The sequence below is a fragment of the Bombina bombina genome, chromosome 5 (genome assembly GCF_027579735.1).
Source record: "Bombina bombina isolate aBomBom1 chromosome 5, aBomBom1.pri, whole genome shotgun sequence".
Lineage (NCBI taxonomy): Eukaryota > Metazoa > Chordata > Amphibia > Anura > Bombinatoridae > Bombina > Bombina bombina.
Window position 1 is genome coordinate 1,093,763,513 of NC_069503.1, and position 22,418 is coordinate 1,093,785,930.

Sequence of the window (22,418 nt, forward strand, 5' to 3'; positions counted from 1 at the left end):
TGAGATTCAGCCTGTCTGTTCCTATTGTTAGTAACAAATGTTCCTCTGAGATTCAGTCTGTCTGTTCCTATAGGTAGGAGATAATGTTCCTCTGAGATTCAGCCTGTCTGTTCCTATAGGTAGGAGATAATGTTCCTCTGAGATTCATCCTACCTGTTCCTATTGTTAGTAACAAATGTTCCTCTGAGATTAAGCCTTTCTGTTCCTATAGGTAGGAGATAATGTTCCTCTGAGATTCAGCCTGTCTGTTCCTATAGGTAGGAGATAATGTTCCTCTGAGATTCATCCTACCTGTTCCTATTGTTAGTAACAAATGTTCCTCTGAGATTCAGTCTGTCTATTCCTATAGGTAGGAGTTAATGTTCCTCTGAGATTCAGTCTGTCTGTTTCTTTAGGTAGGAGCCAATGTTCCTCTGAGATTCAGTCTGTCTTTTCCTAAAGGTAGGAGCTAATGTTCCTCTGAGATTCAGCATGTCTGTTTCTATAGGTTGGATCTAATGTTCCTCTGAGATTTAGCCTGTCTGTTCCTATAGGTAGGAGCTAATGTTCCTCTGAGATTCAACCTGTCTGTTCCTATACGTAGGAGATAATGTTCCTCTGAGATTAAGCATGTCTGTTCCTAAAGGTAGGAGATAATGTTCCTCTGAGATTCATTCTGTCTGTTTATATAGGTTTTGGGAGCTAATGACAGTCTGTTCATATAGATAGGAGCTAATATTCCTCTGATATTCAGCCTGTTTGTTCCTATAGGTAGGAGCTAATGTTCCTCTAAGATTCAGTCTGTCTGTTTCTAAAGGCAGGAGCTAATATTCTTCTGAGATTAAGCCTGTCTGTTGCTATAGGTAGGAGATAATGTTCCTCTGAGATTAATCCTGCCTGTTCCTATTGATAGTAACAAATGTTCCTCTGAGATTCAGTCTGTCTATTCCTATAGGTAGGAGTTAATGTTCCTCTGAGATTCATCCTGCCTGTTTCTATTATTAGTAACAAATGTTCCTCTGAGATTCATTCTGTCTGTTTATATAGGTTTTGGGAGCTAATGACAGTCTGTTTATATAGATAGGAGCTAATATTCCTCTGATATTCAGCCTGTCTATTCCTATAGGTAGGAGCCAATGTTCCTCTAAGATTCAGCCTTTCTGTTCCTATAGGTAGGAGCTAATGCTCTTCTGAGATTAAGGGTGTCTGTTCCTATAGGTAGGAGCTAATGTTCCTCTGAGATTCAGTCTGTCTGTTTCTAAAGGTAGAAGTTAATGTTCCTCTGAGATTCAGCCTGTCTGTTCCTATAGGTAGGAGCTAATGTTCCTCTGAGATTCATCCTGCCTGTTCCTATTGTTAGGATCAAATGTTCCTCTGAGATTCAGTCTGTCAGTTTCTAAAGGTAGGAGCTAATGTTCTTCTGAGATTAAGCCTGTCTGTTCCTATAGGTCGGAGCTAATCTTCCACTGATATTCAACTTGTCTGTTTTTATAGGTAGAAGCTAATGTTCCTCTGAGATTCATCTTCCCTGTTCCTATAGGTAGGAGCTAATATTCATCTGAGATTCAGCCTGTCTGTTCCTATAGGTCGGAGCTAATCTTCCACTGATATTCAACTTGTCTGTTTTTATAGGTAGAAGCTAATGCTCCTCTGAGGTTCATCTTGCCTGTTCCTAAAGGTAGGAGCTAATGCTCTTCTAAGATTAGGCCTGTCTGTTCCTATAGGAAGGATTCATCCTGCCTTTTCCTATTGTTAGTAACAAATGTTCCTCTGAGATTCATTCTGTCTGTTCCTATAAATTTTAGGAGCTAATGACAGTCTGTTCATATAGATAGGAGCTAATATCCCTCTGATATTCAGCTTGTCTATTCCTATAGGTAGGGGCTAATGGTCCTCTAAGATTCAGCCTTTCTGTTCCTATAGGTAGGAGCTAATGCTCTTCTGAGATTAAGCCTGTCTGTTCCTATAGGTAGGAGATAATGTTCCTCTGAGATTCATTCTGTCCCATTACATTGGAGCTAATGTTCCTCTGAGATTCAGCCTGTCTGTTCCTATAGATAGGAGATAATATTCCTCTGAGATTCAGCCTGTCTGTTCCTATAGGTAGAAGATAGTGTTCCTCTGAGATTCATCCTGCCTGTTCCTATTGTTAGTAACAAATGCTCCTCTGAGATTCATTTTGTCTGTTCCTATAGGTTGGATCTAATGTTTCTCTGAGATTCAGCTTGTCTGTTCCTATAGGTAGGAGTTTAATGTTCTGCCTGTTCCTATTGTTAGTAACAAATGCTCCTCTGAGATTTATTCTGTCTGTTCCTGTAGGTTGGATCTAATGTTCCTCTTATATTCAGCCTGTCTGTTTCTAAAGGTAGGAGCTAATGTTCTTCTGAGATTAAGCCTGTCTGTTCCTATAGGTAGGAGATAATGTTCCTCTGCGATTCATCCTGCCTGTTCCTATTATTAGTAACAAATTTTCCTCTGAGATTGTCTGTCTATTTCTATAGGTAGGAGTTAATGTTCCTCTGAGATTCATCCTGCCTGTTTCTATTATTAGTAACAAATGTTCCTCTGAGATTCATCCTGCCTGTTTCTATTATTAGTAACAAATGTTCCTCTGAGATTCATTCTGTCTGTTTATATAGGTTTTGGGAGCTAATGACAGTCTGTTTATATAGATAGGAGCTAATATTCCTCTGATATTCAGCCTGTCTATTCCTATAGGTAGGAGCCAATGTTCCTCTAAGATTCAGCCATTCTGTTCCTATAGGTAGGAGCGAATGTTCCTCTCAGATTCAGTCTGTCTGTTTCTAAAGGTAGGAGCTAATGTTCTTCTGAGATTCAGCCTCTCTGTTCCTATAGGTAGGAGATAATGTTCATCTGAGATTCAGTCTGTCTGTTCCAATAGCTAGGAGCTAATGTTCCTCTGAGATTCATCTTGCCTGTTCCTATTGTTAGACTGAATCTCAGAGGAACATTTGATCCTAACAATCGGAACAGGCAGGATGAATCTCAGAGGAACATTAGCTCCTACCTATTGGAACAGACAGGCTGAATCTCAGAGGAACATTAACTCCTACCTATAGGAATAGACAAACTGAATCTCAGAGGAACATTTGTTACTAACAATAGGAAAAGGCAGGATGAATCTCAGAGGAACATTATCTCCTACCTATAGGAACAGACAGGCTTAATCTCAGAAGAACATTAGCTCCTACCTTTAAAAACAGACAGACTGAATCTCAGAGGAACATTTGATCCTGTCTGTTTCTAAAGGTAGGAGCTAATGTTCTTCTGAGATTCAGCCTGTCTGTTCCTATAGGTCGGAGCTAATGTTCCTCTGAGATTCAGCCTGTCTGTTCCTATAGGTTGGAGCTAATCTTCCACTGATATTCAACTTGTCTGTTTTTATAGGTAGAAGCTAATGTTCCTCTGAGATTCATCTTGCCTGTTCCTAAAGGTACGAGCTAATGCTCTTCTGAGATTAGGCCTGTCTGTTCCTATAGTTAGGAGATAATGTTCCTCTGAGATTCATCCTGCCTGTTCCTATTGTTAGTAACAAATGTTCCGCTGAGATTCATTCTGTCTGTTCCTATAGGTTGAATCTAATGTTTCTCTGAGATTCAGCTTGTCTGTTCCTATAGGTAGGAGATTAATGTTCCTCTGAGATTCAGCCTGCCTGTTCCTATAGGTCGGAGCTAATCTTCCACTGATATTCAACTTGTCTGTTCCTATAGTTAGGAGTTAATGTTCCTCTGAGATTCAGTCTGTCTGTTCCTATAGTTAGGAGCTTATGTTCCTCTGAGATTCAGCCTCTCTGTTCCTATAGATAGGATCTAATGTTCCTCTGAGATTCAGCCTGTCTGTTCCTATAGGTAGGAGCTAATGTTCCTCTGAGATTCAGCCTGTCTGTTCCTATAGGTAGGAGCTAATGTTCCTCTGAGATTCAGCCTGTCTGTTCCTATAGGTAGGAGCTAATGTTCCTCTGAGATTCAGCCTGTCTGTTCCTATAGTTAGGAGCTAATGCTCTTCTGAGATTCATCCTGCCTGTTCCTATTGTTAGTAACAAATGTTCCGCTGAGATTCATTCTGTCTGTTCCTATAGGTTGAATCTAATGTTTCTCTGAGATTCAGCTTGTCTGTTCCTATAGGTAGGAGATTAATGTTCCTCTGAGATTCATCCTGCCTGTTCCTATTGTTAGTAACAAATGCTCCTCTGAGATTCATTCTGTCTGTTCCTGTAGGTTGGATCCAATGTTCCTCTTATATTCGGCCTGTTTGTTCCTATAGGTAGGAGCTTATGTTCCTCTGAGATTCAGTCTGTCTGTTTAGGTAGGTGCTAATGTTCCTCTGAGATTCATCCTGCCTGTTTCTATTATTAGTAACAAATGTTCCTCTGAGATTCATTCTGTCTGTTTATATAGGTTTTAGGAGCTAATGACAGTCTGTTCATATAGATAGAAGCTAATATTCCTCTGATATTCAGCCTGTCTATTACTATAGGTAGGAGCCAATGTTCCTCTAAGATTCAGCCTTTCTGTTCCTATAGATAGGAGCTAATGTTCCTCTGAGATTTAGTCTGTCTGTTTCTAAAGGTAGGAGCTAATGTTCTTCTGAGATTAATCCTGTCTGTTCCTATAGGTAGGAGATAATGTTCCTCTGAGATTCATCCTGCCTGTTCCTATTGTTAGTAACAAATGTTCCTCTGAGATTCAGTTTGTCTATTCCTATAGGTAGGAGTTAATGTTCCTCTGAGATTCAGCCTGTCTGTTCCTATAGGTCGGAGCTAATCTTCCACTGATATTCAACTTGTCTGTTTTTATAGGTAGAAGCTAATCTTCCACTGATATTCAACTTGTCTGTTCCTATAGTTAGGAGTTAATGTTCCTCTGAGATTCAGCCGGTCTGTTCCTATAGTTAGGAGCTAATGTTCCTCTGAGATTCAGCCTGTCTGTTCCTATAGGTAGGATCTAATGTTCCTCTGAGATTCAGCCTGTCTGTTCCTATAGGTAGGAGCTAATGTTCCTCTGAGATTCAGCCTGTCTGTTCCTATAGGTAGGAGCTAATGTTCCTCTGAGATTCAGCCTGTCTGTTCCTATAGTTAGGAGCTAATGCTCTTCTGAGATTCAGCCTGTCTGTTCCTATAGGTAGGAGCCAATATTCCTCTGAGATTCAGCCTGTCAGTTCCTATAGGCAGGAGCTAATGGTCCTCTGAGATTCAGCCTGTCTGTTCCTATAGGTAGGAGCTAATGTTCCTTTGAGATTCAGTCTGTCTGTTCCTAAAGGTAGGAGCTAATGCTCTTCTGAGATTAGGCCTGTCTGTTCCTATAGGTAGGAGATAATGTTCTTCTGAGATTCATTCTGCCTGTTACTATTGTTAGTAAAAAATGTTCCTCTGAGATTCAGTCTGTCTGTTTCTAAAGGTAGGAGCTAATATTCCTCTGAGATTAAGCCTGTCTGTTCCTATAGGTAGGAGATAATGTTCTTCTGAGATTCATTCTGCCTGTTCCTATTGTTAGTAAAAAATGTTCCTCTGAGATTCATTCTGTCTGTTCATATAGGTTTTAGGAGCTAATGACAGTCTGTTCATATGGATAGGAGCTTATATCTCTCTGATATTCAGCTTGTCTTTTCCTATAGGTAGAGGCAAATGGTCCTCTAAGATTCAGCCTTTCTGTTCCTATAAGTAGGAGATAATATTCCTCTAAGATTTAGCCTTTCTGTTCCTATAAGTAGGAGCTTATGTTCCTCTAAGATTCAGCCTTTCTGTTCCTATAAGTAGGAGATAATATTCCTCTGAGATTCAGCCTGTCTGTTCCTATAGGTAGGAGCTAATGTTCTTCTGAGATTCAGCCTGTCTGTTTCTATAGGTTGCATCTAATATTCCTCTGAGATTTAGCCTGTCTGTTCCTATAGTTAGGAGCTAATGTTCATCTGAGATTCAGCCTGTCTGTTCCTATAGGTAGAAGATAGTGTTCCTCTAAGATTCATTCTGCCTGTTCCTATTGTTAGTAACAAATGCTCCTCTGAGATTCATTCTGTCCGTTTCTCTAGGTAGGAACTAATGTTCCTCTGAGATTCAGCCTGTCTGTTCCTATAGGTAGGAGATAATGTTCCTCTGAGATTCAGCCTGTCTGTTCCTATAGGTAGGAGATAATGTTCCTCTGAGATTCATCCTACCTGTTCCTATTGTTAGTAACAAATGTTCCTCTGAGATTCAGTCTGTCTGTTTCTAAAGGTAGGAGCTAATGTTCTTCTGAGATTCAGCCTCTCTGTTCCTATAGGTAGGAGATAATGTTCATCTGAGATTCAGTCTGTCTGTTCCTATTATTAGTAACAAATTTTCCTCTGAGATTGTCTGTCTATTTCTATAGGTAGGAGTTAATGTTCCTCTGAGATTCATCCTGCCTGTTTCTATTATTAGTAACAAATGTTCCTCTGAGATTCATCCTGCCTGTTTCTATTATTAGTAACAAATGTTCCTCTGAGATTCATTCTGTCTGTTTATATAGGTTTTGGGAGCTAATGACAGTCTGTTTATATAGATAGGAGCTAATATTCCTCTGATATTCAGCCTGTCTATTCCTATAGGTAGGAGCCAATGTTCCTCTAAGATTCAGCCATTCTGTTCCTATAGGTAGGAGCGAATGTTCCTCTCAGATTCAGTCTGTCTGTTTCTAAAGGTAGGAGCTAATGTTCTTCTGAGATTCAGCCTCTCTGTTCCTATAGGTAGGAGATAATGTTCATCTGAGATTCAGTCTGTCTGTTCCAATAGCTAGGAGCTAATGTTCCTCTGAGATTCATCTTGCCTGTTCCTATTGTTAGACTGAATCTCAGAGGAACATTTGATCCTAACAATCGGAACAGGCAGGATGAATCTCAGAGGAACATTAGCTCCTACCTATTGGAACAGACAGGCTGAATCTCAGAGGAACATTAACTCCTACCTATAGGAATAGACAAACTGAATCTCAGAGGAACATTTGTTACTAACAATAGGAAAAGGCAGGATGAATCTCAGAGGAACATTATCTCCTACCTATAGGAACAGACAGGCTTAATCTCAGAAGAACATTAGCTCCTACCTTTAAAAACAGACAGACTGAATCTCAGAGGAACATTTGATCCTGTCTGTTTCTAAAGGTAGGAGCTAATGTTCTTCTGAGATTCAGCCTGTCTGTTCCTATAGGTCGGAGCTAATGTTCCTCTGAGATTCAGCCTGTCTGTTCCTATAGGTTGGAGCTAATCTTCCACTGATATTCAACTTGTCTGTTTTTATAGGTAGAAGCTAATGTTCCTCTGAGATTCATCTTGCCTGTTCCTAAAGGTACGAGCTAATGCTCTTCTGAGATTAGGCCTGTCTGTTCCTATAGTTAGGAGATAATGTTCCTCTGAGATTCATCCTGCCTGTTCCTATTGTTAGTAACAAATGTTCCGCTGAGATTCATTCTGTCTGTTCCTATAGGTTGAATCTAATGTTTCTCTGAGATTCAGCTTGTCTGTTCCTATAGGTAGGAGATTAATGTTCCTCTGAGATTCAGCCTGCCTGTTCCTATAGGTCGGAGCTAATCTTCCACTGATATTCAACTTGTCTGTTCCTATAGTTAGGAGTTAATGTTCCTCTGAGATTCAGTCTGTCTGTTCCTATAGTTAGGAGCTTATGTTCCTCTGAGATTCAGCCTCTCTGTTCCTATAGATAGGATCTAATGTTCCTCTGAGATTCAGCCTGTCTGTTCCTATAGGTAGGAGCTAATGTTCCTCTGAGATTCAGCCTGTCTGTTCCTATAGGTAGGAGCTAATGTTCCTCTGAGATTCAGCCTGTCTGTTCCTATAGGTAGGAGCTAATGTTCCTCTGAGATTCAGCCTGTCTGTTCCTATAGTTAGGAGCTAATGCTCTTCTGAGATTCATCCTGCCTGTTCCTATTGTTAGTAACAAATGTTCCGCTGAGATTCATTCTGTCTGTTCCTATAGGTTGAATCTAATGTTTCTCTGAGATTCAGCTTGTCTGTTCCTATAGGTAGGAGATTAATGTTCCTCTGAGATTCATCCTGCCTGTTCCTATTGTTAGTAACAAATGCTCCTCTGAGATTCATTCTGTCTGTTCCTGTAGGTTGGATCCAATGTTCCTCTTATATTCGGCCTGTTTGTTCCTATAGGTAGGAGCTTATGTTCCTCTGAGATTCAGTCTGTCTGTTTAGGTAGGTGCTAATATTCCTCTGAGATTCATCCTGCCTGTTTCTATTATTAGTAACAAATGTTCCTCTGAGATTCATTCTGTCTGTTTATATAGGTTTTAGGAGCTAATGACAGTCTGTTCATATAGATAGAAGCTAATATTCCTCTGATATTCAGCCTGTCTATTACTATAGGTAGGAGCCAATGTTCCTCTAAGATTCAGCCTTTCTGTTCCTATAGATAGGAGCTAATGTTCCTCTGAGATTTAGTCTGTCTGTTTCTAAAGGTAGGAGCTAATGTTCTTCTGAGATTAATCCTGTCTGTTCCTATAGGTAGGAGATAATGTTCCTCTGAGATTCATCCTGCCTGTTCCTATTGTTAGTAACAAATGTTCCTCTGAGATTCAGTTTGTCTATTCCTATAGGTAGGAGTTAATGTTCCTCTGAGATTCAGCCTGTCTGTTCCTATAGGTCGGAGCTAATCTTCCACTGATATTCAACTTGTCTGTTTTTATAGGTAGAAGCTAATCTTCCACTGATATTCAACTTGTCTGTTCCTATAGTTAGGAGTTAATGTTCCTCTGAGATTCAGCCGGTCTGTTCCTATAGTTAGGAGCTAATGTTCCTCTGAGATTCAGCCTGTCTGTTCCTATAGGTAGAATCTAATGTTCCTCTGAGATTCAGCCTGTCTGTTCCTATAGGTAGGAGCTAATGTTCCTCTGAGATTCAGCCTGTCTGTTCCTATAGGTAGGAGCTAATGTTCCTCTGAGATTCAGCCTGTCTGTTCCTATAGTTAGGAGCTAATGCTCTTCTGAGATTCAGCCTGTCTGTTCCTATAGGTAGGAGCCAATATTCCTCTGAGATTCAGCCTGTCAGTTCCTATAGGCAGGAGCTAATGGTCCTCTGAGATTCAGCCTGTCTGTTCCTATAGGTAGGAGCTAATGTTCCTTTGAGATTCAGTCTGTCTGTTCCTAAAGGTAGGAGCTAATGCTCTTCTGAGATTAGGCCTGTCTGTTCCTATAGGTAGGAGATAATGTTCTTCTGAGATTCATTCTGCCTGTTACTATTGTTAGTAAAAAATGTTCCTCTGAGATTCATTCTGTCTGTTCATATAGGTTTTAGGAGCTAATGACAGTCTGTTCATATGGATAGGAGCTTATATCTCTCTGATATTCAGCTTGTCTTTTCCTATAGGTAGAGGCAAATGGTCCTCTAAGATTCAGCCTTTCTGTTCCTATAAGTAGGAGATAATATTCCTCTAAGATTTAGCCTTTCTGTTCCTATAAGTAGGAGCTTATGTTCCTCTAAGATTCAGCCTTTCTGTTCCTATAAGTAGGAGATAATATTCCTCTGAGATTCAGCCTGTCTGTTCCTATAGGTAGGAGCTAATGTTCTTCTGAGATTCAGCCTGTCTGTTTCTATAGGTTGCATCTAATATTCCTCTGAGATTTAGCCTGTCTGTTCCTATAGTTAGGAGCTAATGTTCATCTGAGATTCAGCCTGTCTGTTCCTATAGGTAGAAGATAGTGTTCCTCTAAGATTCATTCTGCCTGTTCCTATTGTTAGTAACAAATGCTCCTCTGAGATTCATTCTGTCCGTTTCTCTAGGTAGGAACTAATGTTCCTCTGAGATTCAGCCTGTCTGTTCCTATAGGTAGGAGATAATGTTCCTCTGAGATTCAGCCTGACTGTTCCTATAGGTAGGAGATAATGTTCCTCTGAGATTCATCCTACCTGTTCCTATTGTTAGTAACAAATGTTCCTCTGAGATTCAGTCTGTCTGTTTCTAAAGGTAGGAGCTAATGTTCTTCTGAGATTCAGCCTCTCTGTTCCTATAGGTAGGAGATAATGTTCATCTGAGATTCAGTCTGTCTGTTCCAATAGCTAGGAGCTAATGTTCCTCTGAGATTCATCTTGCCTGTTCCTATTGTTAGACTGAATCTCAGAGGAACATTTGATCCTAACAATCGGAACAGGCAGGATGAATCTCAGAGGAACATTAGCTCCTACCTATTGGAACAGACAGGCTGAATCTCAGAGGAACATTAACTCCTACCTATAGGAATAGACAAACTGAATCTCAGAGGAACATTGGTTACTAACAATAGGAAAAGGCAGGATGAATCTCAGAGGAACATTATCTCCTACCTATAGGAACAGACAGGCTTAATCTCAGAAGAACATTAGCTCCTACCTTTAGAAACAGACAGACTGAATCTCAGAGGAACATTTGATCCTGTCTGTTTCTAAAGGTAGGAGCTAATGTTCTTCTGAGATTCAGCCTGTCTGTTCCTATAGGTCGGAGCTAATGTTCCTCTGAGATTCAGCCTGTCTGTTCCTATAGGTTGGAGCTAATCTTCCACTGATATTCAACTTGTCTGTTTTTATAGGTAGAAGCTAATGTTCCTCTGAGATTCATCTTGCCTGTTCCTAAAGGTACGAGCTAATGCTCTTCTGAGATTAGGCCTGTCTGTTCCTATAGTTAGGAGATAATGTTCCTCTGAGATTCATCCTGCCTGTTCCTATTGTTAGTAACAAATGTTCCGCTGAGATTCATTCTGTCTGTTCCTATAGGTTGAATCTAATGTTTCTCTGAGATTCAGCTTGTCTGTTCCTATAGGTAGGAGATTAATGTTCCTCTGAGATTCATCCTGCCTGTTCCTGTAGGTTGGATCCAAAGTTCCTCTTATATTCGGCCTGTTTGTTCCTATAGGTAGGAGCTAAAGTTCCTCTGAGATTCAGTCTGTCTGTTTAGGTAGGTGCTAATGTTCCTCTGAGATTCATCCTGCCTGTTTCTATTATTAGTAACAAATGTTCCTCTGAGATTCATTCTGTCTGTTTATATAGGTTTTAGGAGCTAATGACAGTCTGTTCATATAGATAGAAGCTAATATTCCTCTGATATTCAGCCTGTCTATTACTATAGGTAGGAGCCAATGTTCCTCTAAGATTCAGCCTTTCTGTTCCTATAGATAGGAGCTAATGTTCCTCTGAGATTCAGTCTGTCTGTTTCTAAAGGTAGGAGCTAATGTTCTTCTGAGATTAATCCTGTCTGTTCCTATAGGTAGGAGATAATGTTCCTCTGAGATTCATCCTGCCTGTTCCTATTGTTAGTAACAAATGTTCCTCTGAGATTCAGTTTGTCTATTCCTATAGGTAGGAGTTAATGTTCCTCTGAGATTCAGCCTGTCTGTTCCTATAGGTCGGAGCTAATCTTCCACTGATATTCAACTTGTCTGTTCCTATAGTTAGGAGTTAATGTTCCTCTGAGATTCAGTCTGTCTGTTCCTATAGTTAGGAGCTAATGTTCCTCTGAGATTCAGCCTCTCTGTTCCTATAGGTAGGATCTAATGTTCCTCTGAGATTCAGCCTGTCTGTTCCTATAGGTAGGAGCTAATGTTCCTCTGAGATTCAGCCTGTCTGTTCCTATAGGTAGGAGCTAATGTTCCTCTGAGATTCAGCCTGTCTGTTCCTATAGGTAGGAGCTAATGTTCCTCTGAGATTCAGCCTGTCTGTTCCTATAGTTAGGAGCTAATGCTCTTCTGAGATTCATCCTGCCTGTTCCTATTGTTAGTAACAAATGTTCCGCTGAGATTCATTCTGTCTGTTCCTATAGATTGAATCTAATGTTTCTCTGAGATTCAGCTTGTCTGTTCCTATAGGTAGGAGATTAATGTTCCTCTGAGATTCATCCTGCCTGTTCCTATTGTTAGTAACAAATGCTCCTCTGAGATTCATTCTGTCTGTTCCTGTAGGTTGGATCCAAAGTTCCTCTTATATTCGGCCTGTTTGTTCCTATAGGTAGGAGCTAATGTTCCTCTGAGATTCAGTCTGTCTGTTTAGGTAGGTGCTAATGTTCCTCTGAGATTCATCCTGCCTGTTTCTATTATTAGTAACAAATGTTCCTCTGAGATTCATTCTGTCTGTTTATATAGGTTTTAGGAGCTAATGACAGTCTGTTCATATAGTTAGAAGCTAATATTCCTCTGATATTCAGCCTGTCTATTACTATAGGTAGGAGCCAATGTTCCTCTAAGATTCAGCCTTTCTGTTCCTATAGATAGGAGCTAATGTTCCTCTGAGATTCAGCCTGTCTGTTTCTAAAGGTAGGAGCTAATTTTCTTCTGAGATTAATCTTGTCTGGTCCTATAGGTAGGAGATAATGTTCCTCTGAGATTCATCCTGCCTGTTCCTATTGTTAGTAACAAATGTTCCTCTGAGATTCAGTTTGTCTATTCCTATAGGTAGGAGTTAATGTTCCTCTGAGATTCAGCCTGTCTGTTCCTATAGGTCGGAGCTAATCTTCCACTGATATTCAACTTGTCTGTTTTTATAGGTAGAAGCTAATCTTCCACTGATATTCAACTTGTCTGTTCCTATAGTTAGGAGTTAATGTTCCTCTGAGATTCAGCCTGTCTGTTCCTATAGTTAGGAGCTAATGTTCCTCTGAGATTCAGCCTGTCTGTTCCTATAGGTAGGATCTAATGTTCCTCTGAGATTCAGCCTGTCTGTTCCTATAGGTAGGAGCTAATGTTCCTCTGAGATTCAGCCTGTCTGTTCCTATAGGTAGGAGCTAATGTTCCTCTGAGATTCAGCCTGTCTGTTCCTATAGTTAGGAGCTAATGCTCTTCTGAGATTCAGCCTGTCTGTTCCTATAGGTAGGAGCCAATATTCCTCTGAGATTCAGCCTGTCAGTTCCTATAGGCAGGAGCTAATGGTGCTCTGAGATTCAGCCTGTCTGTTCCTATAGGTAGGAGCTAATGTTCCTTTGAGATTCAGTCTGTCTGTTCCTAAAGGTAGGAGCTAATGCTCTTCTGAGATTAGGCCTGTCTGTTCCTATAGGTAGGAGATAATGTTCTTCTGAGATTCATTCTGCCTGTTACTATTGTTAGTAAAAAATGTTCCTCTGAGATTCAGTCTGTCTGTTTCTAAAGGTAGGAGCTAATATTCCTCTGAGATTAAGCCTGTCTTTTCCTATAGGTAGGAGATAATGTTCTTCTGAGATTCATTCTGCCTGTTCCTATTGTTAGTAAAAAATGTTCCTCTGAGATTCATTCTGTCTGTTCATATAGGTTTTAGGACCTAATGACAGTGTGTTCATATGGATAGGAGCTTATATCCCTCTGATATTCAGCTTGTCTTTTCCTATAGGTAGAGGCAAATGGTCCTCTAAGATTCAGCCTTTCTGTTCCTATAAGTAGGAGATAATATTCCTCTAAGATTTAGCCTTTCTGTTCCTATAAGTAGGAGCTTATGTTCCTCTAAGATTCAGCCTTTCTGTTAATATAAGTAGGAGATAATATTCCTCTGAGATTCAGCCTGTCTGTTCCTATAGGTAGGAGCTAATGTTCTTCTGAGATTCAGCCTGTCTGTTTCTATAGGTTGCATCTAATATTCCTCTGAGATTTAGCCTGTCTGTTCCTATAGTTAGGAGCTAATGTTCATCTGAGATTCAGCCTGTCTGTTCCTATAGTAGAAGATAGTGTTCCTCTAAGATTCATTCTGCCTGTTCCTATTGTTAGTAACAAATGCTCCTCTGAGATTCATTCTGTCCGTTTCTATAGGAAGGAGCTAATGTTCCTCTGAGATTCAGCCTGTCTGTTCCTATAGGTAGGAGATAATGTTCCTCTGAGATTCAGCCTGTCTGTTCCTATAGGTAGGAGATAATGTTCCTCTGAGATTCATCCTACCTGTTCCTATTGTTAGTAACAAATGTTCCTCTGAGATTCAGTCTGTCTGTTTCTAAAGGTAGGAGCTAATTTTCTTCTGAGATTCATTCTGTCCCATTACGTTGGAGCTAATGTTCCTCTGAGATTTAGCCTGTCTGTTCCTATAGATAGGAGCTAATATTCCTCTGAGATTCAGCCTGTCTGTTCCTATAGGTAGAAGATAGTGTTCCTTTGAGATTCATCCTGCCTGTTCCTATTGTTAGTAACAAATGCTCCTCTGAGATTCATTTTGTCTGTTCCTATAGGTTGGATCTAATGTTTCTCTGAGATTCAGCTTGTCTGTTCCTATAGGTAGGAGTTTAATGTTCTGCCTGTTCCTATTGTTAGTAACAAATGCTCCTCTGAGATTTATTCTGTCTGTTCCTGTAGGTTGGATCTAATGTTCCTCTTATATTAAGCCTGTCTGTTTCTAAAGGTAGGAGCTAATGTTCTTCTGAGATTAAGCCTGTCTGTTCCTATAGGTAGGAGATAATGTTCCTCTGCGATTCATCCTGCCTGTTCCTATTGTTAGTAACAAATGTTCCTCTGAGATTGTCTGTCTATTCCTATAGGTAGGAGTTAATGTTCCTCTGAGATTCATCCTGCCTGTTTCTATTATTAGTAACAAATGTTCCTCTGAGATTTTTTCTGTCTGTTTATATAGGTTTTGGGAGCTAATGACAGTCTGTTTATATAGATAGGAGCTAATATTCCTCTGATATTCAGCCTGTCTATTCCTATAGGTAGGAGCCAATGTTCCTCTAAGATTCAGCCTTTCTGTTCCTATAGGTAGGAGCGAATGTTCCTCTCAGATTCAGTCTGTCTGTTTCTAAAGGTAGGAGCGAATGTTCTTCTGAGATTCAGCCTCTCTGTTCCTATAGGTAGGAGATAATGTTCATCTGAGATTCAGTCTGTCTGTTCCAATAGCTAGGAGCTAATGTTCCTCTGAGATTCATCTTGCCTGTTCCTATTGTTAGACTGAATCTCAGAGGAACATTTGATCCTAACAATCGGAACAGGCAGGATGAATCTCAGAGGAACATTAGCTCCTACCTATTGGAACAGACAGGCTGAATCTCAGTGGAACATTAACTCCTACCTATAGGAATAGACAAACTGAATCTCAGAGGAACATTTGTTACTAACAATAGGAAAAGGCAGGATGAATCTCAGAGGAACATTATCTCCTACCTATAGGAACAGACAGGCTTAATCTCAGAAGAACATTAGCTCCTACCTTTAGAAACAGACAGACTGAATCTCAGAGGAACATTTGATCCTGTCTGTTTCTAAAGGTAGGAGCTAATGTTCTTCTGAGATTCAGCCTGTCTGTTCCTATAGGTCGGAGCTAATGTTCCTCTGAGATTCAGCCTGTCTGTTCCTATAGGTCGGAGCTAATCTTCCACTGATATTCAACTTGTCTGTTTTTATAGGTAGAAGCTAATGTTCCTCTGAGATTCATCTTGCCTGTTCCTAAAGGTAGGAGCTAATGCTCTTCTGAGATTTGGCCTGTCTGTTCCTATAGTTAGGAGATAATGTTCCTCTGAGATTCATCCTGCCTGTTCCTATTGTTAGTAACAAATGTTCCTCTGAGATTCATTCTGTCTGTTCATATAGGTTTTAGGAGCTAATGACAGTCTGTTCATATGGATAGGAGCTTATATCCCTCTGATATTCAGCTTGTCTTTTCCTATAGGTAGAGGCTAATGGTCCTCTAAGATTCAGCCTTTCTGTTCCTATAGGTAGGAGCTAATGCTTTTCTGAGATTAAGCCTGTCTGTTCCTATAGGTAGGAGATAATGTTCCTCTGAGATTCATTCTGTCCCATTACGTTGGTGCTAATGTTCCTCTGAGATTCAGCCTGTCTGTTCCTATAGGTAGGAGCTAATGTTCCTCTGAGATTCAGCCTGTCTGTTCCTATAGGTAGAAGATAGTGTTCCTCTGAGATTCATCCTGCCTGTTCCTATTGTTAGTAACAAATGCTCCTCTGAGATTCATTCTGTCTGTTCCTATAGGTTGAATCTAATGTTCCTCTGAGATTCAGCCTGTCTATTACTATAGGTAGGAGCCAATGTTCCTCTAAGATTCAGCCTTTCTGTTCCTATAGATAGGAGCTAATGTTCCTCTGAGATTCAGTCTGTCTGTTTCTAAAGGTAGGAGCTAATGTTCTTCTGATATTAATCCTGTCTGTTCCTATAGGTAGGAGATAATGTTCCTCTGAGATTCATCCTGCCTGTTCCTATTGTTAGTAACAAATGTTCTTCTGAGATTCAGTTTGTCTATTCCTATAGGTAGGAGTTAATGTTCCTCTGAGATTCAGCCTGTCTGTTCCTATAGGTCGGAGTTAATCTTCCACTGATATTCAACTTGTCTGTTTTTATAGGTAGAAGCTAATCTTCCACTGATATTCAACTTGTCTGTTCCTATAGTTAGGAGTTAATGTTCCTCTGAGATTCAGCCTGTCTGTTCCTATAGTTAGGAGCTAATGTTCCTCTGAGATTCAGCCTGTCTGTTCCTATAGGTAGGAGCTAATGTTCCTCTGAGATTCAGCCTGTCTGTTCCTATAGGTAGGAGCTAATGCTCTTCTGAGATTCAGCCTGTCTGTTCCTATAGGTAGGAGCCAATATTCCTCTGAGATTCAGTCTGTTTGTTCCTAAAGGTAGGAGCTAATGCTCTTCTGAGATTAGGCCTGTCTGTTCCTATAGGTAGGAGATAATGTTCTTCTGAGATTCATTCTGCCTGTTCCTATTGTTAGTAAAAAAATGTTCCTCTGAGATTCAGTCTGTCTGTTTCTAAAGGTAGGAGCTAATATTCCTCTGAGATTAAGCCTGTCTGTTCCTATAGGTAGGAGATAATGTTCTTCTGAGATTCATTCTGCCTGTTCCTATTGTTATTAAAAAATGTTCCTCTGAGATTCAGCCTGTCTGTTCCTATAGGTAGGAGCTAATGTTCCTCTGAGATTCAGCCTGTCTGTTCCTATGGGTAGGAGCTAATGCTCTTCTGAGATTCAGCCTGTCTGTTCCTATAGGCAGGAGCTAATGGTCCTCTGAAATTCAGCCTGTCTGTTCCTATGGGTAGGAGCTAATGTTCCTCTGAGATTCAGCCTGTCTGTTCCTATAGGTAGGAGCTAATGTTCCTCTGAGATTCAGCCTGTCTGTTCCTATAGGTAGGAGCCAATGGTCCTCTGAGATTCAGCCTTCCTAATCCTATAGATAGGAGCTAATGTTCCTTTGAGATTCAGCCTGCCTGTTCCTATAGATTTGAGCTAATGTTCCTCTGAGATTCAGCGAGTCTGTTCCTATAGGTAGGATCTAATGTTTCTCTGAGATTTAACCTGTCTGTTCCTATAGGTAGGAGCTGTTTTTTTTTAGATTCAGCCTTTCTGCTCTTTTAGGTATGAGCAAATGTTCTTCTAAAATTCAGCCTGTCTTTTCATATAAGTAGTAAGTTTTAAAGTGGCACAAAACCCAGGGTTTTTTTTCTTTTATGATTCAGAGAATACAGTTTTGAAAAACCTTTAATTTTACTTTTGTTATATAAAATTATTTGTTCTCTTGATAATATCCTTTGTTGAAAGTATACCAAGGTAGGCTCATAAGCAGCAATGCACTACTTAGAGCTAGCTGCTAATTGGTAGCTGCACATAAATGTCTCTTGTTATTGGCCCCTCAGATATGTTAAGCTAGCTACAAGTAGTGTTTTGATGCTCCTTTAACAAAGGATAACAAGAGAATGAAGCAATTTTGATAATAGAAGCAAATTGGAAAGTTTTTTTTTTATTTTTGTATACAATATCTGAATCTTGAAAGAAAAAAATTGGGACAGGTTTAGATTATGTCCCTTTAAGCAATTATTTAATACCTAAAAAAGTATGTATCTAATCTTTTGTGTCCTGGAAATAATCAAATGTTTTTACTGGCGGAACAAAATCTAAAATGGATCTCTTTTCATGCTGACTGTTTTTATTATTGCATAAAAATATAAAATGATTGTAGATTACATACTAAATCAATGCAGTAAGTGGCTTGTACTGTATTACAGTATTTTCTGCACACCTGTTATTTGTATGCTTACTTTAGAGCATAAAAATACAAGAACGGTCAGCGTTATTGTTATAATTTTGTTTCTTTAGAATCAGTAGCATTACATTCACATCACTGTATATTTGTACAGTATATTAGATGCTTCTGAAACTGTTAAGGAAAGGGAGAAAAAAGTAAGTGTGTAAATATCAAGACAAATTTACATACGTTAGAGTATTTCCTTATGGCACTTCTGATTGTATATAACTGTATGTTTAACAAATGTGTGTACCCACAAATCACCCACTAGCTCCCTGTAATGTAGGATATTTACATATTCTTTTCAACAAAAGATACCAAGAGACCAAAGTCAATTTGAAAGTAACGGTGAATCATGCAAGTTTGATTTTGCCTTTTCTATCCCTTTAACAACTTTTTTTTTGGTGAGGGGCAGATAGTTTTTTTTGTTTTTTATATTTTAGTGTTATAGTATTTCATTGTATTTATTTAAAAAAAAAAATCTATCATAAATTAGTTTAACCTCTTGGCTGCAACATTTTGTTACGTTAAGTATTAAAGGAACATGAATCATGATTCAGATAGAGCATTTCTTTTTAAAACAACTTTCTGATTTCTATTTTCAATTTTGCTTCATTCTTTTGGTTTCTTATATTAAAAGAGCATCAATGCACTACTGGGAGCTAGCAGGACACATTGGTAAACCAATGACAACTGCCACAAATCAGCAGCTAGCTCCCAGCTACTGAGCATAGCTAGGTATGCTGTTTAACTAAGGATACAAAAATAAACAATGCAAATTACATAATAGAAGTAAATTGAGAAGTTGTTTAAAATTGTATACTGTATCTGAATAATGCAAGAAAAATGTTGGGTTTCATGTCCCTTTAAGGTTGCTCAAACCAAGACCTTTTGCTATATATTCTATGCACGCAAACACTTTTTTAGGTGGACCCCTCCACAAAGGTTATTTGTACTGGTTTTATCAAATCGTTGTTACAGGTTTCTCGTTTAAATTTGGGGTAATTCTCTATAAAATTAAGCTTTATCTCATCCTAAAAGAGATTCACAAATAGATTTCAGTTGTAAAGCCTAAGCTTTGTGCTTGAATTGTTTTCTCCACTTCCCTACATGTGCGTATCAGGCTCTACAGTATAAGCAATGGGTTTACTTTGGGTACAAGTGTTCTCACCTTAAGTCAGTCAAATATAAATCCTGCATTATGCATTTTATTAGCGTTATGGAAAGAGCAATTCCATTATTTTCTTTGTTGTTTGTTTTGTCTGTTACTGTTTTTCTTTTCTTCATTTTAACCACTTCAAGTTAAATGTTTATGATTGGAACGTAGTTCTGATGTTATTATTAACAGGAAACAGGAAGTCATGTGATAATCATGCTGGGATTGGATCCTGAGGGACTGCCTACTATTGCTAGACACGTCCCCCAGTTGGCTTTTCCGCTTTGTCCAAGCAGGAGGGTGCAGGACACCAAAAAAGCTAAGATGTTCCATGCTGTCCTAACAGTGTTAAAGCCCAGTGCTTTTCGGACAGCATGGAACATCGTAACAGTGTATAGACGTTAACATATGTTAAGTTGTGCTTGCTTTTTGTGAAGTTATAATTCATAAATTCAGTATTAGAATAGTATTAGTTATGTCACTGTCTAGTGTTCTTTATGTGAAGGAGAGACTCATATATTACAATATAAGGTTTAAAAAAAAATCACAAAGATTTAGTGTGATTTCTCTGCATCCCGGTGAGTTTTTAATCATGGTGAAATGCTTGTGCAATGCCGCCCCCTGCACATTCGCATTCAATCGGCCGGTAGCAGGGGGTGTCAATCATCCTGATCATATCGGGATGATTGCAGTCCGCAAACTCAGAGGTTGCTGACGAGTTAAAGGGCAGCGGTCTTATGACCGCTGCTTCTTAACTTATGTTTCCGGTGAGCTGGAAACATCGGGGAAAGATTGCAGCATCCTCTGCTTGGTAAATCTACCCCATAGTATTAATTGTTTATACTTATTTGTGTTCATGACTAATACATAAATGTATACTTGTAATTTAGGGAAGGATTTAACAGTCATATGTCCCCTCTCCTTTGAGCAAAAACATACTAACTTTTAGTGGCCAATAACCAAGTGACAGGGCCTAGACTGAGGATTTTGATGCAAGTGTAGATTGGTAATATAATTGACAGCACATCGAAAGGAGACTAAACTAATTTTTGTTGCATCTTACAGATCTGTGAAAGATGTAGATTTCCTTATTATCTACCCCATGGACTAGTGTTGTTTAAAAAAAACTAAATTTATGCTTACCTGATAAATGTCTTTTTTTCCGCGCATGGAGAGTCAACTACGTCATTCCAATTACTAGTGGGACATTCAACTCCTGGTCAGCAGGAGGAGATAAAGAGCACCCCAGCAAAGCTATTAAGTGTAACTTCCCTACCCATAATTCTCAGGAAAATGGAAAAAGAAGAAACACAAGGGTGAAAAAGGTGCCTGAGGTATTCTCAAAAAAACTGCCGAAATATAATTAAAAAAGAGGACGGGAAAGAAAGAAATTTATCAGGTAAGCAACCCCAAACGCCAATTTAGTACAAAGGACCTCTTATCTGCATGAAAAATAAGATATGGGGAATCACACTGCAGAGCTGAAAGTTTAGAAACTCTGCGAGCGGAAGAAATAGCAAGGAGAAACAAAACCTTTCAAGATAACAATGTTATATCAACAACATGCATCGGCTCGAACGGAGCCTGCTGCAAAACTTTAAGAACTAAGGCTCCAAGGAGAAGCAATAGGCTTAAACACAGGCCTGATTCTTACCAGGGCCTAACAAAATCTAGAACATGTGGTATTCTGGTGTCCGTAGTCACAATCACCCAGGAAGGTCTCAGGAAGTAAGTGCCCCGAGACAGAGGTTCCTATGAAATCCACCACGAGAGAGAGTCTCTTGTAAGGGGGTCCAGATTTATCCTCTGCAATAAATTTAAATGGTCTCCCTTCCATTGACAGAGCATTCAAAGCTGCAGCGATTGCAGATGGAACCAAGCAAAAGGAATGATGTCCATGGAAGCCACCATTAGACCAATCACATCCATGCCTTGAGCCACTCATGGACGAAAAGCAGACTAGAGGGAAAGGCAGGAAGCAAGAAGTCTGGATTTTCTGATTTCCGTCAAAAAAGTCTTCATGGACAAGGAATCTATGATTGTCCCTAGGAAACACACTTTGAAGATGGAACTAGATAACTCTTATCCAAATTCACCTTCCACCCATGGGAACGTAGAAAAAAACGTATGAGATTTTGCTAGTTAAAAAGCAGATGCCTGAAGCAAGATGACATCTGGATAAGGAGCCACAGCAATTCCCTGCAATCTGATTACTGCTAATAGAACTCCCAGAACCCTTGTGAATATTCTGGAAGCTGCAGCAACACCAAACAGAAGGTCAATAAACTGGAAATGCATGTCCAGAAAAGGCAAACCTTAGAAACTGGAAATGATCCCTGTGAATAGGAACATGTAAATACGTATCCTTTAGGTCTATGGTCGTCATGAAATGACCTTCCTGGACCAATGGAAGGATGGAATGAATAGTTTCCATCTTGAAGAACGGAACCCTGAGGAACTTGTTTAGACACTTTAGGTCCATGATGGGACGAAAAATTCCCTAATTTGTGGGAACCATAAATAGATTTGAATAGTATCCTAGACCGTGATTCTTTAGAGGGACTTTTACAATAACTCCCAGGGAAGATAGGTCCTTCATGCAATTTTAGAAGGCCTCCCTCTTTACCTGGATAGAGGATAAACTAGACATGAGGAATCTGCCCCTTTGAAATAAAGTGAAAATTTCACTCCTTTTAGAGCCAGTCCCCACATACTATAAAATCTGGGCCCATATAGAAATACCCGGTCATGGAAGCGGCAAATCTCTGATGATATAACTGCTCAGCCGCAATGTATCTTCGAGATCAATAAATCTCACACAGTGATAAAAATCTCTATTTTATTTCAAACAAATAAAGTGTCAAAAATCTGTCCACAATAAGAATCCTTAACTAAGAAGGATTACTATGTGTCCCAGCAAAGATCCATGAGCATTAACCTGTTAAGTGCTGCTGTCCTTTAATACCTAGAAGGCAAAGGCACTTACCTTAGATCCAGCTGCTGGACAGATGCTGCTCCTTAGGTGTGGCAGGTACTTCACTCCCTATCATAGACCTGTAGGAAAATAAAGAGCAGCGTAACCAAATCTGGCTTTCTACAAAAAAGGGTAGCAAAGTGTTAAAAGTAAAGCAAAGACTGATGAGCAAACTGAACCTGCATCAGGCTATTTGGAGACCATGGGACTACTATAAGTCGAAACAGACTCATGGAACTCTTCTTAATAGGTGATTACAGTATATGGAAGTGAGATTCCTTCTTCTTCCTTTCTTCTCCCTTTTTTTTTTTCTCTCTGAGAACGTAGCGCCTTGAGGTGCTGGGTAGCCAAACTTGTTTAGTCCTGAAGGTT